The sequence below is a fragment of the Ambystoma mexicanum genome, chromosome 8 (assembly GCF_040938575.1).
Source record: "Ambystoma mexicanum isolate Mex_15411 chromosome 8, UKY_AmexF1_1, whole genome shotgun sequence".
NCBI lineage: Eukaryota > Metazoa > Chordata > Amphibia > Caudata > Ambystomatidae > Ambystoma > Ambystoma mexicanum.
In genome coordinates, this window is record NC_090929.1 from 731,077,414 (window position 1) to 731,090,505 (window position 13,092).

Consider the following 13,092-nt stretch of genomic DNA (forward strand, 5'->3'; position numbering starts at 1 on the left):
GAAACAGGATGGATGGATTAAAGTTATCCTACCAGACATAGGAGTCCTGAATGGGCCCACCAGTCTTATATATCTCGCCTGATCGAGCGCTGATCGAGCGATGAGCGTGGTATCATGTTGCAAGTGGCTGCATGGCTTAGCTTACTAAATGCAAATGCATAAGAGTAATATTCTTAGCATTCCTAGAGCCTACGGCCACACCACACTGAATGCGCCCGATCTCGTCTGATCTCGGAAGCTAAGCAGTGTCGGGCCTAGTTAGTACCTGGATGGGAGACTGCCTGGGAATACCAGGTGCTGTAGGCTTTTTTGTGCTCCAAGTTCAGGAAGTGAGCCATTTCTCAATTGCCTTTCAAAACTGCAAGGTCTAGCCGACTAGATGCTTAAAAGTACAAAACTCACTAGGCCCAGAGCCTACGGCCACACCACACTGAATGCGCCCGATCTCGTCTGATCTCGGAAGCTAAGCAGTGTTGGGCCTAGTTAGTACCTGGATGGGAGACCGCCTGGGAATACCAGGTGCTGTAGGCTATTTTGTGCTCCATGATTAGTAATTGCGCAACTTCTCAATTACTTTTCAAATTTGGTATGTTTCCAAAATAATTTTATCCCGTTTTATAGCGGAAATGTTGGACAACATTATGAGGGCTGGAGCTACCTATTTACATATAATTAGCATACAGGTAGTGTGTTCATGGGTAATAAATCGACTTTCACATGTAATGCAGTACAGAGAATATTGAGTCCTTCAAGAGGCATGAAAGAAAGCCGTTATTGTGTTGATTGTTCTCTCCACCTCCCTGCAACAGAAACAGGATGGATGGATTAAAGTTATCCTACCAGACATAGGAGTCCTGAATGGGCCCACCAGTCTTATATATCTCGCCTGATCGAGCGCTGATCGAGCGATGAGCGTGGTATCATGTTGCAAGTGGCTGCATGGCTTAGCTTACTAAATGCAAATGCATAAGAGTAATATTCTTAGCATTACTCGAGCCTATGGCCACACCACACTGAATGCGCCCGATCTCGTCTGATCTCGGAAGCTAAGCAGTGTCGGGCCTAGTTAGTACCTGGATGGGAGACCGCCTGGGAATACCAGGTGCTGTAGGCTTTTTTGTGCTCCAAGTTCAGGAAGTGAGCCATTTCTCAATTGCCTTTCAAAACTGCAAGGTCTAGCCGACTAGATGCTTAAAAGTACAAAACTCACTAGGCCCAGAGCCTACGGCCACACCACACTGAATGCGCCCGATCTTGTCTGATCTCGGAAGCTAAGCAGTGTCGGGCCTAGTTAGTACCTGGATGGGAGACCGCCTGGGAATACCAGGTGCTGTAGGCTTTTTTGTGCTCCAAGTTCAGGAAGTGAGCCATTTCTCAATTGCCTTTCAAAACTGCAAGGTCTAGCCGACTAGATGCTTAAAAGTACAAAACTCACTAGGCCCAGAGCCTACGGCCACACCACACTGAATGCGCCCGATCTCGTCTGATCTCGGAAGCTAAGCAGTGTCGGGCCTAGTTAGTACCTGGATGGGAGACCGCCTGGGAATACCAGGTGCTGTCGGCTTTTTTGTGCTCCAAGTTCAGGAAGTGAGCCATTTCTCAATTGCCTTTCAAAACTGCAAGGTCTAGCCGACTAGATGCTTAAAAGTACAAAACTCACTAGGACCAGCGCCTACGGCCACACCACACTGAATGCGCCCGATCTCGTCTGATCTCGGAAGCTAAGCAGTGTCGGGCCTAGTTAGTACCTGGATGGGAGACCGCCTGGGAATACCAGGTGCTGTAGGCTTTTTTGTGCTCCAAGTTCAGGAAGTGAGCCATTTCTCAATTGCCTTTCAAAACTGCAAGGTCTAGCCAACTAGATGCTTAAAAGTACAAAACTCACTAGGCCCAGAGCCTACGGCCACACCACACTGAATGCGCCCGATCTCGGAAGCTAAGCAGTGTCGGGCCTAGTTAGTACCTGGATGGGAGACCGCCTGGGAATACCAGGTGCTGTAGGCTATTTTGTGCTCCATGATTTGTAATTGCACAACTTCTCAATTACTTTTCAAATTTGGTATGTTTCCAAAATAATTTTATCCCGTTTTATAGCGGAAATGTTGGACAACATTATGAGGGCTGGAGCTACCTATTTACATATAATTAGCATACAGGTAGTGTGTTCATGGGTAATAAATCGACTTTCACATGTAATGCAGTACAGAGAATATTGAGTCCTTCAAGAGGCATGAAAGAAAGCCGTTATTGTGTTGATTGTTCTCTCCACCTCCCTGCAACAGAAACAGGATGGATGGATTAAAGTTATCCTACCAGACATAGGAGTCCTGAATGGGCCCACCAGTCTTATATATCTCGCCTGATCGAGCGCTGATCGAGCGATGAGCGTGGTATCATGTTGCAAGTGGCTGCATGGCTTAGCTTACTAAATGCAAATGCATAAGAGTAATATTCTTAGCATTACTAGAGCCTACGGCCACACCACACTGAATGCGCCCGATCTCGTCTGATCTCGGAAGCTAAGCAGTGTCTGGCCTAGTTAGTACCTGGATGGGAGACTGCCTGGGAATACCAGGTGCTGTAGGCTTTTTTGTGCTCCAAGTTCAGGAAGTGAGCCATTTCTCAATTGCCTTTCAAAACTGCAAGGTCTAGCCGACTAGATGCTTAAAAGTACAAAACTCACGAGGCCCAGAGCCTACGGCCACACCACACTGAATGCGCCCGATCTCGTCTGATCTCGGAAGCTAAGCAGTGTCGGGCCTAGTTAGTACCTGGATGGGAGACCGCCTGGGAATACCAGGTGCTGTAGGCTATTTTGTGCTCCATGATTAGTAATTGCGCAACTTCTCAATTACTTTTCAAATTTGGTATGTTTCCAAAATAATTTTATCCCGTTTTATAGCGGAAATGTTGGACAACATTATGAGGGCTGGAGCTACCTATTTACATATAATTAGCATACAGGTAGTGTGTTCATGGGTAATAAATCGACTTTCACATGTAATGCAGTACAGAGAATATTGAGTCCTTCAAGAGGCATGAAAGAAAGCCGTTATTGTGTTGATTGTTCTCTCCACCTCCCTGCAACAGAAACAGGATGGATGGATTAAAGTTATCCTACCAGACATAGGAGTCCTGAATGGGCCCACCAGTCTTATATATCTCGCCTGATCGAGCGCTGATCGAGCGATGAGCGTGGTATCATGTTGCAAGTGGCTGCATGGCTTAGCTTACTAAATGCAAATGCATAAGAGTAATATTCTTAGCATTACTCGAGCCTACGGCCACACCACACTGAATGCGCCCGATCTCGTCTGATCTCCGAAGCTAAGCAGTGTCGGGCCTAGTTAGTACCTGGATGGGAGACCGCCTGGGAATACCAGGTGCTGTAGGCTTTTTTGTGCTCCAAGTTCAGGAAGTGAGCCATTTCTCAATTGCCTTTCAAAACTGCAAGGTCTAGCCGACTAGATGCTTAAAAGTACAAAACTCACTAGGCCCAGAGCCTGCGGCCACACCACACTGAATGCGCCCGATCTCGTCTGATCTCAGAAGCTAAGCAGTGTCGGGCCTAGTTAGTACCTGGATGGGAGACCGCCTGGGAATACCAGGTGCTGTAGGCTTTTTTGTGCTCCAAGTTCAGGAAGTGAGCCATTTCTCAATTGCCTTTCAAAACTGCAAGGTCTAGCCGACTAGATGCTTAAAAGTACAAAACTCACTAGGCCCAGAGCCTACGGCCACACCACACTGAATGCGCCCGATCTCGTCTGATCTCGGAAGCTAAGCAGTGTCGGGCCTAGTTAGTACCTGGATGGGATTCCGCCTGGGAATACCAGGTGCTGTAGGCTTTTTTGTGCTCCAAGTTCAGGAAGTGAGCCATTTCTCAATTGCCTTTCAAAACTGCAAGGTCTAGCCGACTAGATGCTTAAAAGTACAAAACTCACTAGGACCAGAGCCTACGGCCACACCACACTGAATGCGCCCGATCTCGTCTGATCTCGGAAGCTAAGCAGTGTCGGGCCTAGTTAGTACCTGGATGGGAGACCGCCTGGGAATACCAGGTGCTGTAGGCTTTTTTGTGCTCCAAGTTCAGGAAGTGAGCCATTTCTCAATTGCCTTTCAAAACTGCAAGGTCTAGCCGACTAGATGCTTAAAAGTACAAAACTCACTAGGCCCAGAGCCTACGGCCACACCACACTGAATGCGCCCGATCTCGTCTGATCTCGGAAGCTAAGCAGTGTCGGGCCTAGTTAGTACCTGGATGGGAGACCGCCTGGATGGGAGACCGCCTGGGAATACCAGGTGCTGTAGGCTTTTTTGTGCTCCAAGTTCAGGAAGTGAGCATTTTCTCAATTGCCTTTCAAAACTGCAAGGTCTAGCCGACTAGATGCTTAAAAGTACAAAACTCACTAGGACCAGAGCCTACGGCCACACCACACTGAATGCGCCCGATCTCGTCTGATCTCGGAAGCTAAGCAGTGTTGGGCCTAGTTAGTACCTGGATGGGAGACCGCCTGGGAATACCAGGTGCTGTAGGCTTTTTTGTGCTCCAAGTTCAGGAAGTGAGCCATTTCTCAATTGCCTTTCAAAACTGCAAGGTCTAGCCGACTAGATGCTTAAAAGTACAAAACTCACTAGGCCCAGAGCCTACGGCCACACCACACTGAATGCGCCCGATCTCGTCTGATCTCGGAAGCTAAGCAGTGTCGGGCCTAGTTAGTACCTGGATGGGAGACCGCCTGGGAATACCAGGTGCTGTAGGCTATTTTGTGCTCCATGATTAGTAATTGCACAACTTCTCAATTACTTTTCAAATTTGGTATGTTTCCAAAATAATTTTATCCCGTTTTATAGCGGAAATGTTGGACAACATTATGAGGGCTGGAGCTACCTATTTACATATAATTAGCATACAGGTAGTGTGTTCATGGGTAATAAATCGACTTTCACATGTAATGCAGTACAGAGAATATTGAGTCCTTCAAGAGGCATGAAAGAAAGCCGTTATTGTGTTGATTGTTCTCTCCACCTCCCTGCAACAGAAACAGGATGGATGGATTAAAGTTATCCTACCAGACATAGGAGTCCTGAATGGGCCCACCAGTCTTATATATCTCGCCTGATCGAGCGCTGATCGAGCGATGAGCGTGGTATCATGTTGCAAGTGGCTGCATGGCTTAGCTTACTAAATGCAAATGCATAAGAGTAATATTCTTAGCATTACTCGAGCCTACGGCCACACCACACTGAATGCGCCCGATCTCGTCTGATCTCGGAAGCTAAGCAGTGTCGGGCCTAGTTAGTACCTGGATGGGAGACCGCCTGGGAATACCAGGTGCTGTAGGCTTTTTTGTGCTCCAAGTTCAGGAAGTGAGCCATTTCTCAATTGCCTTTCAAAACTGCAAGGTCTAGCCGACTAGATGCTTAAAAGTACAAAACTCACTAGGTCCAGAGCCTACGGCCACACCACACTGAATGCGCCCGATCTCGTCTGATCTCGGAAGCTAAGCAGTGTCGGGCCTAGTTAGTACCTGGATGGGAGACCGCCTGGGAATACCAGGTGCTGTAGGCTTTTTTGTGCTCCAAGTTCAGGAAGTGAGCCATTTCTCAATTGCCTTTCAAAACTGCAAGGTCTAGCCGACTAGATGCTTAAAAGTACAAAACTCACTAGGACCAGAGCCTACGGCCACACCACACTGAATGCGCCCGATCTCGTCTGATCTCGGAAGCAAAGCAGTGTCGGGCCTAGTTAGTACCTGGATGGGAGACCGCCTGGGAATACCAGGTGCTGTAGGCTTTTTTGTGCTCCAAGTTCAGGAAGTGAGCCATTTCTCAATTGCCTTTCAAAACTGCAAGGTCTAGCCGACTAGATGCTTAAAAGTACAAAACTCACTAGGCCCTGAGCCTACGGCCACACCACACTGAATGCGCCCGATCTCGTTTGATCTCGGAAGCTAAGCAGTGTCGGGCCTAGTTAGTACCTGGATGGGAGACCGCCTGGGAATACCAGGTGCTGTAGGCTATTTTGTGCTCCATGATTAGTAATTGCACAACTTCTCAATTACTTTTCAAATTTGGTATGTTTCCAAAATAATTTTATCCCGTTTTATAGCGGAAATGTTGGACAACATTATGAGGGCTGGAGCTACCTATTTACATATAATTAGCATACAGGTAGTGTGTTCATGGGTAATAAATCGACTTTCACATGTAATGCAGTACAGAGAATATTGAGTCCTTCAAGAGGCATGAAAGAAAGCCGTTATTGTGTTGATTGTTCTCTCCACCTCCCTGCAACAGAAACAGGATGGATGGATTAAAGTTATCCTACCAGACATAGGAGTCCTGAATGGGCCCACCAGTCTTATATATCTCGCCTGATCGAGCGCTGATCGAGCGATGAGCGTGGTATCATGTTGCAAGTGGCTGCATGGCTTAGCTTACTAAATGCAAATGCATAAGAGTAATATTCTTAGCATTTCTAGAGCCTACGGCCACACCACACTGAATGCGCCCGATCTCGTCTGATCTCGGAAGCTAAGCAGTGTCGGGCCTAGTTAGTACCTGGATGGGAGACCGCCTGGGAATACCAGGTGCTGTAGGCTTTTTTGTGCTCCAAGTTCAGGAAGTGAGCCATTTCTCAATTGCCTTTCAAAACTGCAAGGTCTAGCCGACTAGATGCTTAAAAGTACAAAACTCACTAGGCCCAGAGCCTACGGCCACACCACACTGAATGCGCCCGATCTCGTCTGATCTCGGAAGCTAAGCAGTGTCGGGCCTAGTTAGTACCTGGATGGGAGACCACCTGGGAATACCAGGTGCTGTAGGCTTTTTTTGTGCTCCAAGTTCAGGAAGTGAGCCATTTCTCAATTGCCTTTCAAAACTGCAAGGTCTAGCCGACTAGATGCTTAAAAGTACAAAACTCACTAGGACCAGAGCCTACGGCCACACCACACTGAATGCGCCCGATCTCGTCTGATCTCGGAAGCTAAGCAGTGTCGGGCCTAGTTAGTACCTGGATGGGAGACCGCCTGGGAATACCAGGTGCTGTAGGCTTTTTTGTGCTCCAAGTTCAGGAAGTGAGCCATTTCTCAATTGCCTTTCAAAACTGCAAGGTCTAGCCGACTAGATGCTTAAAAGTACAAAACTCACTAGGTCCAGAGCCTACGGCCACACCACACTGAATGCGCCCGATCTCGTCTGATCTCAGAAGCTAAGCAGTGTCGGGCCTAGTTAGTACCTGGATGGGAGACCGCCTGGGAATACCAGGTGCTGTAGGCTATTTTGTGCTCCATGATTAGTAATTGCACAACTTCTCAATTACTTTTCAAATTTGGTATGTTTCCAAAATAATTTTATCCCGTTTTATAGCGGAAATGTTGGACAACATTATGAGGGCTGGAGCTACCTATTTACATATAATTAGCATACAGGTAGTGTGTTCATGGGTAATAAATCGACTTTCACATGTAATGCAGTACAGAGAATATTGAGTCCTTCAAGAGGCATGAAAGAAAGCCGTTATTGTGTTGATTGTTCTCTCCACCTCCCTGCAACAGAAACAGGATGGATGGATTAAAGTTATCCTACCAGACATAGGAGTCCTGAATGGGCCCACCAGTCTTATATATCTCGCCTGATCGAGCGCTGATCGAGCGATGAGCGTGGTATCATGTTGCAAGTGGCTGCATGGCTTAGCTTACTAAATGCAAATGCATAAGAGTAATATTCTTAGCATTCCTAGAGCCTACGGCCACACCACACTGAATGCGCCCGATCTCGTCTGATCTCGGAAGCTAAGCAGTGTCGGGCCTAGTTAGTACCTGGATGGGAGACTGCCTGGGAATACCAGGTGCTGTAGGCTTTTTTGTGCTCCAAGTTCAGGAAGTGAGCCATTTCTCAATTGCCTTTCAAAACTGCAAGGTCTAGCCGACTAGATGCTTAAAAGTACAAAACTCACTAGGCCCAGAGCCTACGGCCACACCACACTGAATGCGCCCGATCTCGTCTGATCTCGGAAGCTAAGCAGTGTTGGGCCTAGTTAGTACCTGGATGGGAGACCGCCTGGGAATACCAGGTGCTGTAGGCTATTTTGTGCTCCATGATTAGTAATTGCGCAACTTCTCAATTACTTTTCAAATTTGGTATGTTTCCAAAATAATTTTATCCCGTTTTATAGCGGAAATGTTGGACAACATTATGAGGGCTGGAGCTACCTATTTACATATAATTAGCATACAGGTAGTGTGTTCATGGGTAATAAATCGACTTTCACATGTAATGCAGTACAGAGAATATTGAGTCCTTCAAGAGGCATGAAAGAAAGCCGTTATTGTGTTGATTGTTCTCTCCACCTCCCTGCAACAGAAACAGGATGGATGGATTAAAGTTATCCTACCAGACATAGGAGTCCTGAATGGGCCCACCAGTCTTATATATCTCGCCTGATCGAGCGCTGATCGAGCGATGAGCGTGGTATCATGTTGCAAGTGGCTGCATGGCTTAGCTTACTAAATGCAAATGCATAAGAGTAATATTCTTAGCATTACTCGAGCCTATGGCCACACCACACTGAATGCGCCCGATCTCGTCTGATCTCGGAAGCTAAGCAGTGTCGGGCCTAGTTAGTACCTGGATGGGAGACCGCCTGGGAATACCAGGTGCTGTAGGCTTTTTTGTGCTCCAAGTTCAGGAAGTGAGCCATTTCTCAATTGCCTTTCAAAACTGCAAGGTCTAGCCGACTAGATGCTTAAAAGTACAAAACTCACTAGGCCCAGAGCCTACGGCCACACCACACTGAATGCGCCCGATCTTGTCTGATCTCGGAAGCTAAGCAGTGTCGGGCCTAGTTAGTACCTGGATGGGAGACCGCCTGGGAATACCAGGTGCTGTAGGCTTTTTTGTGCTCCAAGTTCAGGAAGTGAGCCATTTCTCAATTGCCTTTCAAAACTGCAAGGTCTAGCCGACTAGATGCTTAAAAGTACAAAACTCACTAGGCCCAGAGCCTACGGCCACACCACACTGAATGCGCCCGATCTCGTCTGATCTCGGAAGCTAAGCAGTGTCGGGCCTAGTTAGTACCTGGATGGGAGACCGCCTGGGAATACCAGGTGCTGTAGGCTTTTTTGTGCTCCAAGTTCAGGAAGTGAGCCATTTCTCAATTGCCTTTCAAAACTGCAAGGTCTAGCCGACTAGATGCTTAAAAGTACAAAACTCACTAGGACCAGCGCCTACGGCCACACCACACTGAATGCGCCCGATCTCGTCTGATCTCGGAAGCTAAGCAGTGTCGGGCCTAGTTAGTACCTGGATGGGAGACCGCCTGGGAATACCAGGTGCTGTAGGCTTTTTTGTGCTCCAAGTTCAGGAAGTGAGCCATTTCTCAATTGCCTTTCAAAACTGCAAGGTCTAGCCAACTAGATGCTTAAAAGTACAAAACTCACTAGGCCCAGAGCCTACGGCCACACCACACTGAATGCGCCCGATCTCGGAAGCTAAGCAGTGTCGGGCCTAGTTAGTACCTGGATGGGAGACCGCCTGGGAATACCAGGTGCTGTAGGCTATTTTGTGCTCCATGATTTGTAATTGCACAACTTCTCAATTACTTTTCAAATTTGGTATGTTTCCAAAATAATTTTATCCCGTTTTATAGCGGAAATGTTGGACAACATTATGAGGGCTGGAGCTACCTATTTACATATAATTAGCATACAGGTAGTGTGTTCATGGGTAATAAATCGACTTTCACATGTAATGCAGTACAGAGAATATTGAGTCCTTCAAGAGGCATGAAAGAAAGCCGTTATTGTGTTGATTGTTCTCTCCACCTCCCTGCAACAGAAACAGGATGGATGGATTAAAGTTATCCTACCAGACATAGGAGTCCTGAATGGGCCCACCAGTCTTATATATCTCGCCTGATCGAGCGCTGATCGAGCGATGAGCGTGGTATCATGTTGCAAGTGGCTGCATGGCTTAGCTTACTAAATGCAAATGCATAAGAGTAATATTCTTAGCATTACTAGAGCCTACGGCCACACCACACTGAATGCGCCCGATCTCGTCTGATCTCGGAAGCTAAGCAGTGTCTGGCCTAGTTAGTACCTGGATGGGAGACTGCCTGGGAATACCAGGTGCTGTAGGCTTTTTTGTGCTCCAAGTTCAGGAAGTGAGCCATTTCTCAATTGCCTTTCAAAACTGCAAGGTCTAGCCGACTAGATGCTTAAAAGTACAAAACTCACGAGGCCCAGAGCCTACGGCCACACCACACTGAATGCGCCCGATCTCGTCTGATCTCGGAAGCTAAGCAGTGTCGGGCCTAGTTAGTACCTGGATGGGAGACCGCCTGGGAATACCAGGTGCTGTAGGCTATTTTGTGCTCCATGATTAGTAATTGCGCAACTTCTCAATTACTTTTCAAATTTGGTATGTTTCCAAAATAATTTTATCCCGTTTTATAGCGGAAATGTTGGACAACATTATGAGGGCTGGAGCTACCTATTTACATATAATTAGCATACAGGTAGTGTGTTCATGGGTAATAAATCGACTTTCACATGTAATGCAGTACAGAGAATATTGAGTCCTTCAAGAGGCATGAAAGAAAGCCGTTATTGTGTTGATTGTTCTCTCCACCTCCCTGCAACAGAAACAGGATGGATGGATTAAAGTTATCCTACCAGACATAGGAGTCCTGAATGGGCCCACCAGTCTTATATATCTCGCCTGATCGAGCGCTGATCGAGCGATGAGCGTGGTATCATGTTGCAAGTGGCTGCATGGCTTAGCTTACTAAATGCAAATGCATAAGAGTAATATTCTTAGCATTACTCGAGCCTACGGCCACACCACACTGAATGCGCCCGATCTCGTCTGATCTCCGAAGCTAAGCAGTGTCGGGCCTAGTTAGTACCTGGATGGGAGACCGCCTGGGAATACCAGGTGCTGTAGGCTTTTTTGTGCTCCAAGTTCAGGAAGTGAGCCATTTCTCAATTGCCTTTCAAAACTGCAAGGTCTAGCCGACTAGATGCTTAAAAGTACAAAACTCACTAGGCCCAGAGCCTGCGGCCACACCACACTGAATGCGCCCGATCTCGTCTGATCTCAGAAGCTAAGCAGTGTCGGGCCTAGTTAGTACCTGGATGGGAGACCGCCTGGGAATACCAGGTGCTGTAGGCTTTTTTGTGCTCCAAGTTCAGGAAGTGAGCCATTTCTCAATTGCCTTTCAAAACTGCAAGGTCTAGCCGACTAGATGCTTAAAAGTACAAAACTCACTAGGCCCAGAGCCTACGGCCACACCACACTGAATGCGCCCGATCTCGTCTGATCTCGGAAGCTAAGCAGTGTCGGGCCTAGTTAGTACCTGGATGGGATTCCGCCTGGGAATACCAGGTGCTGTAGGCTTTTTTGTGCTCCAAGTTCAGGAAGTGAGCCATTTCTCAATTGCCTTTCAAAACTGCAAGGTCTAGCCGACTAGATGCTTAAAAGTACAAAACTCACTAGGACCAGAGCCTACGGCCACACCACACTGAATGCGCCCGATCTCGTCTGATCTCGGAAGCTAAGCAGTGTCGGGCCTAGTTAGTACCTGGATGGGAGACCGCCTGGGAATACCAGGTGCTGTAGGCTTTTTTGTGCTCCAAGTTCAGGAAGTGAGCCATTTCTCAATTGCCTTTCAAAACTGCAAGGTCTAGCCGACTAGATGCTTAAAAGTACAAAACTCACTAGGCCCAGAGCCTACGGCCACACCACACTGAATGCGCCCGATCTCGTCTGATCTCGGAAGCTAAGCAGTGTCGGGCCTAGTTAGTACCTGGATGGGAGACCGCCTGGGAATACCAGGTGCTGTAGGCTTTTTTGTGCTCCAAGTTCAGGAAGTGAGCATTTTCTCAATTGCCTTTCAAAACTGCAAGGTCTAGCCGACTAGATGCTTAAAAGTACAAAACTCACTAGGACCAGAGCCTACGGCCACACCACACTGAATGCGCCCGATCTCGTCTGATCTCGGAAGCTAAGCAGTGTCGGGCCTAGTTAGTACCTGGATGGGAGACCGCCTGGGAATACCAGGTGCTGTAGGCTTTTTTGTGCTCCAAGTTCAGGAAGTGAGCCATTTCTCAATTGCCTTTCAAAACTGCAAGGTCTAGCCGACTAGATGCTTAAAAGTACAAAACTCACTAGGCCCAGAGCCTACGGCCACACCACACTGAATGCGCCCGATCTCGTCTGATCTCGGAAGCTAAGCAGTGTCGGGCCTAGTTAGTACCTGGATGGGAGACCGCCTGGGAATACCAGGTGCTGTAGGCTTTTTTGTGCTCCAAGTTCAGGAAGTGAGCATTTTCTCAATTGCCTTTCAAAACTGCAAGGTCTAGCCGACTAGATGCTTAAAAGTACAAAACTCACTAGGACCAGAGCCTACGGCCACACCACACTGAATGCGCCCGATCTCGTCTGATCTCGGAAGCTAAGCAGTGTCGGGCCTAGTTAGTACCTGGATGGGAGACCGCCTGGGAATACCAGGTGCTGTAGGCTTTTTTGTGCTCCAAGTTCAGGAAGTGAGCCATTTCTCAATTGCCTTTCAAAACTGCAAGGTCTAGCCGACTAGATGCTTAAAAGTACAAAACTCACTAGGCCCAGAGCCTACGGCCACACCACACTGAATGCGCCCGATCTCGTCTGATCTCGGAAGCTAAGCAGTGTCGGGCCTAGTTAGTACCTGGATGGGAGACCGCCTGGGAATACCAGGTGCTGTAGGCTATTTTGTGCTCCATGATTAGTAATTGCACAACTTCTCAATTACTTTTCAAATTTGGTATGTTTCCAAAATAATTTTATCCCGTTTTATAGCGGAAATGTTGGACAACATTATGAGGGCTGGAGCTACCTATTTACATATAATTAGCATACAGGTAGTGTGTTCATGGGTAATAAATCGACTTTCACATGTAATGCAGTACAGAGAATATTGAGTCCTTCAAGAGGCATGAAAGAAAGCCGTTATTGTGTTGATTGTTCTCTCCACCTCCCTGCAACAGAAACAGGATGGATGGATTAAAGTTATCCTACCAGACATAGGAGTCCTGAATGGGCCCACCAGTC

The 13,092-nt window shown here is 47.5% G+C and overlaps 39 non-coding genes and 3 pseudogenes across 39 annotated transcripts; all 42 read left to right on the top strand.

The window, feature by feature from the left end:
- The first annotated feature begins 187 nt into the window (after positions 1 to 187).
- LOC138478342 (5S ribosomal RNA) lies at positions 188 to 306 on the top strand. The gene has a single exon (XR_011272218.1). It is a non-coding gene; the product is annotated as a 5S ribosomal RNA (ribosomal RNA).
- A 106-nt stretch (positions 307 to 412) lies between these two features.
- LOC138475667 (5S ribosomal RNA) lies at positions 413 to 531 on the top strand. The gene has a single exon (XR_011269791.1). It is a non-coding gene; the product is annotated as a 5S ribosomal RNA (ribosomal RNA).
- A 464-nt stretch (positions 532 to 995) lies between these two features.
- Positions 996 to 1,114, top strand: LOC138477852 (5S ribosomal RNA). The gene has a single exon (XR_011271773.1). It is a non-coding gene; the product is annotated as a 5S ribosomal RNA (ribosomal RNA).
- A 106-nt stretch (positions 1,115 to 1,220) lies between these two features.
- On the top strand, positions 1,221 to 1,339 carry LOC138478823 (5S ribosomal RNA). Its single transcript, XR_011272654.1, has one exon. It is a non-coding gene; the product is annotated as a 5S ribosomal RNA (ribosomal RNA).
- Positions 1,340 to 1,445: 106 nt separating this feature from the next.
- On the top strand, positions 1,446 to 1,564 carry LOC138478619 (5S ribosomal RNA). Its single transcript, XR_011272469.1, has one exon. It is a non-coding gene; the product is annotated as a 5S ribosomal RNA (ribosomal RNA).
- A 106-nt stretch (positions 1,565 to 1,670) lies between these two features.
- LOC138475482 (5S ribosomal RNA) lies at positions 1,671 to 1,789 on the top strand. Its single transcript, XR_011269622.1, has one exon. It is a non-coding gene; the product is annotated as a 5S ribosomal RNA (ribosomal RNA).
- Positions 1,790 to 1,895: 106 nt separating this feature from the next.
- Positions 1,896 to 2,004, top strand: LOC138473983 (5S ribosomal RNA; annotated as a pseudogene).
- A 464-nt stretch (positions 2,005 to 2,468) lies between these two features.
- On the top strand, positions 2,469 to 2,587 carry LOC138480141 (5S ribosomal RNA). The gene has a single exon (XR_011273851.1). It is a non-coding gene; the product is annotated as a 5S ribosomal RNA (ribosomal RNA).
- A 106-nt stretch (positions 2,588 to 2,693) lies between these two features.
- LOC138475483 (5S ribosomal RNA) lies at positions 2,694 to 2,812 on the top strand. Its single transcript, XR_011269623.1, has one exon. It is a non-coding gene; the product is annotated as a 5S ribosomal RNA (ribosomal RNA).
- Positions 2,813 to 3,276: 464 nt separating this feature from the next.
- LOC138479428 (5S ribosomal RNA) lies at positions 3,277 to 3,395 on the top strand. Its single transcript, XR_011273204.1, has one exon. It is a non-coding gene; the product is annotated as a 5S ribosomal RNA (ribosomal RNA).
- Positions 3,396 to 3,501: 106 nt separating this feature from the next.
- LOC138479765 (5S ribosomal RNA) lies at positions 3,502 to 3,620 on the top strand. The gene has a single exon (XR_011273509.1). It is a non-coding gene; the product is annotated as a 5S ribosomal RNA (ribosomal RNA).
- A 106-nt stretch (positions 3,621 to 3,726) lies between these two features.
- LOC138479089 (5S ribosomal RNA) lies at positions 3,727 to 3,845 on the top strand. Its single transcript, XR_011272896.1, has one exon. It is a non-coding gene; the product is annotated as a 5S ribosomal RNA (ribosomal RNA).
- A 106-nt stretch (positions 3,846 to 3,951) lies between these two features.
- LOC138475486 (5S ribosomal RNA) lies at positions 3,952 to 4,070 on the top strand. The gene has a single exon (XR_011269626.1). It is a non-coding gene; the product is annotated as a 5S ribosomal RNA (ribosomal RNA).
- A 106-nt stretch (positions 4,071 to 4,176) lies between these two features.
- On the top strand, positions 4,177 to 4,311 carry LOC138473854 (5S ribosomal RNA; annotated as a pseudogene).
- Positions 4,312 to 4,417: 106 nt separating this feature from the next.
- On the top strand, positions 4,418 to 4,536 carry LOC138475679 (5S ribosomal RNA). Its single transcript, XR_011269802.1, has one exon. It is a non-coding gene; the product is annotated as a 5S ribosomal RNA (ribosomal RNA).
- A 106-nt stretch (positions 4,537 to 4,642) lies between these two features.
- Positions 4,643 to 4,761, top strand: LOC138475487 (5S ribosomal RNA). The gene has a single exon (XR_011269627.1). It is a non-coding gene; the product is annotated as a 5S ribosomal RNA (ribosomal RNA).
- A 464-nt stretch (positions 4,762 to 5,225) lies between these two features.
- On the top strand, positions 5,226 to 5,344 carry LOC138475488 (5S ribosomal RNA). Its single transcript, XR_011269628.1, has one exon. It is a non-coding gene; the product is annotated as a 5S ribosomal RNA (ribosomal RNA).
- A 106-nt stretch (positions 5,345 to 5,450) lies between these two features.
- Positions 5,451 to 5,569, top strand: LOC138475489 (5S ribosomal RNA). Its single transcript, XR_011269629.1, has one exon. It is a non-coding gene; the product is annotated as a 5S ribosomal RNA (ribosomal RNA).
- A 106-nt stretch (positions 5,570 to 5,675) lies between these two features.
- LOC138478018 (5S ribosomal RNA) lies at positions 5,676 to 5,794 on the top strand. The gene has a single exon (XR_011271924.1). It is a non-coding gene; the product is annotated as a 5S ribosomal RNA (ribosomal RNA).
- Positions 5,795 to 5,900: 106 nt separating this feature from the next.
- LOC138477780 (5S ribosomal RNA) lies at positions 5,901 to 6,019 on the top strand. The gene has a single exon (XR_011271707.1). It is a non-coding gene; the product is annotated as a 5S ribosomal RNA (ribosomal RNA).
- A 464-nt stretch (positions 6,020 to 6,483) lies between these two features.
- On the top strand, positions 6,484 to 6,602 carry LOC138475490 (5S ribosomal RNA). The gene has a single exon (XR_011269630.1). It is a non-coding gene; the product is annotated as a 5S ribosomal RNA (ribosomal RNA).
- A 106-nt stretch (positions 6,603 to 6,708) lies between these two features.
- LOC138476723 (5S ribosomal RNA) lies at positions 6,709 to 6,827 on the top strand. The gene has a single exon (XR_011270748.1). It is a non-coding gene; the product is annotated as a 5S ribosomal RNA (ribosomal RNA).
- A 107-nt stretch (positions 6,828 to 6,934) lies between these two features.
- On the top strand, positions 6,935 to 7,053 carry LOC138475491 (5S ribosomal RNA). Its single transcript, XR_011269631.1, has one exon. It is a non-coding gene; the product is annotated as a 5S ribosomal RNA (ribosomal RNA).
- A 106-nt stretch (positions 7,054 to 7,159) lies between these two features.
- On the top strand, positions 7,160 to 7,278 carry LOC138478979 (5S ribosomal RNA). Its single transcript, XR_011272796.1, has one exon. It is a non-coding gene; the product is annotated as a 5S ribosomal RNA (ribosomal RNA).
- Positions 7,279 to 7,742: 464 nt separating this feature from the next.
- On the top strand, positions 7,743 to 7,861 carry LOC138478343 (5S ribosomal RNA). The gene has a single exon (XR_011272219.1). It is a non-coding gene; the product is annotated as a 5S ribosomal RNA (ribosomal RNA).
- Positions 7,862 to 7,967: 106 nt separating this feature from the next.
- Positions 7,968 to 8,086, top strand: LOC138475691 (5S ribosomal RNA). The gene has a single exon (XR_011269813.1). It is a non-coding gene; the product is annotated as a 5S ribosomal RNA (ribosomal RNA).
- A 464-nt stretch (positions 8,087 to 8,550) lies between these two features.
- Positions 8,551 to 8,669, top strand: LOC138477853 (5S ribosomal RNA). The gene has a single exon (XR_011271774.1). It is a non-coding gene; the product is annotated as a 5S ribosomal RNA (ribosomal RNA).
- A 106-nt stretch (positions 8,670 to 8,775) lies between these two features.
- LOC138478824 (5S ribosomal RNA) lies at positions 8,776 to 8,894 on the top strand. Its single transcript, XR_011272655.1, has one exon. It is a non-coding gene; the product is annotated as a 5S ribosomal RNA (ribosomal RNA).
- A 106-nt stretch (positions 8,895 to 9,000) lies between these two features.
- On the top strand, positions 9,001 to 9,119 carry LOC138475492 (5S ribosomal RNA). Its single transcript, XR_011269632.1, has one exon. It is a non-coding gene; the product is annotated as a 5S ribosomal RNA (ribosomal RNA).
- A 106-nt stretch (positions 9,120 to 9,225) lies between these two features.
- On the top strand, positions 9,226 to 9,344 carry LOC138475493 (5S ribosomal RNA). The gene has a single exon (XR_011269633.1). It is a non-coding gene; the product is annotated as a 5S ribosomal RNA (ribosomal RNA).
- A 106-nt stretch (positions 9,345 to 9,450) lies between these two features.
- Positions 9,451 to 9,559, top strand: LOC138473985 (5S ribosomal RNA; annotated as a pseudogene).
- Positions 9,560 to 10,023: 464 nt separating this feature from the next.
- Positions 10,024 to 10,142, top strand: LOC138480142 (5S ribosomal RNA). The gene has a single exon (XR_011273852.1). It is a non-coding gene; the product is annotated as a 5S ribosomal RNA (ribosomal RNA).
- A 106-nt stretch (positions 10,143 to 10,248) lies between these two features.
- On the top strand, positions 10,249 to 10,367 carry LOC138475494 (5S ribosomal RNA). The gene has a single exon (XR_011269634.1). It is a non-coding gene; the product is annotated as a 5S ribosomal RNA (ribosomal RNA).
- A 464-nt stretch (positions 10,368 to 10,831) lies between these two features.
- On the top strand, positions 10,832 to 10,950 carry LOC138479429 (5S ribosomal RNA). Its single transcript, XR_011273205.1, has one exon. It is a non-coding gene; the product is annotated as a 5S ribosomal RNA (ribosomal RNA).
- Positions 10,951 to 11,056: 106 nt separating this feature from the next.
- LOC138479766 (5S ribosomal RNA) lies at positions 11,057 to 11,175 on the top strand. The gene has a single exon (XR_011273510.1). It is a non-coding gene; the product is annotated as a 5S ribosomal RNA (ribosomal RNA).
- A 106-nt stretch (positions 11,176 to 11,281) lies between these two features.
- Positions 11,282 to 11,400, top strand: LOC138479091 (5S ribosomal RNA). The gene has a single exon (XR_011272897.1). It is a non-coding gene; the product is annotated as a 5S ribosomal RNA (ribosomal RNA).
- Positions 11,401 to 11,506: 106 nt separating this feature from the next.
- LOC138475495 (5S ribosomal RNA) lies at positions 11,507 to 11,625 on the top strand. Its single transcript, XR_011269635.1, has one exon. It is a non-coding gene; the product is annotated as a 5S ribosomal RNA (ribosomal RNA).
- Positions 11,626 to 11,731: 106 nt separating this feature from the next.
- LOC138475498 (5S ribosomal RNA) lies at positions 11,732 to 11,850 on the top strand. The gene has a single exon (XR_011269637.1). It is a non-coding gene; the product is annotated as a 5S ribosomal RNA (ribosomal RNA).
- A 106-nt stretch (positions 11,851 to 11,956) lies between these two features.
- On the top strand, positions 11,957 to 12,075 carry LOC138475499 (5S ribosomal RNA). Its single transcript, XR_011269638.1, has one exon. It is a non-coding gene; the product is annotated as a 5S ribosomal RNA (ribosomal RNA).
- Positions 12,076 to 12,181: 106 nt separating this feature from the next.
- Positions 12,182 to 12,300, top strand: LOC138475500 (5S ribosomal RNA). The gene has a single exon (XR_011269639.1). It is a non-coding gene; the product is annotated as a 5S ribosomal RNA (ribosomal RNA).
- A 106-nt stretch (positions 12,301 to 12,406) lies between these two features.
- Positions 12,407 to 12,525, top strand: LOC138475501 (5S ribosomal RNA). The gene has a single exon (XR_011269640.1). It is a non-coding gene; the product is annotated as a 5S ribosomal RNA (ribosomal RNA).
- Positions 12,526 to 12,631: 106 nt separating this feature from the next.
- LOC138475502 (5S ribosomal RNA) lies at positions 12,632 to 12,750 on the top strand. The gene has a single exon (XR_011269641.1). It is a non-coding gene; the product is annotated as a 5S ribosomal RNA (ribosomal RNA).
- Positions 12,751 to 13,092: the final 342 nt, after the last annotated feature.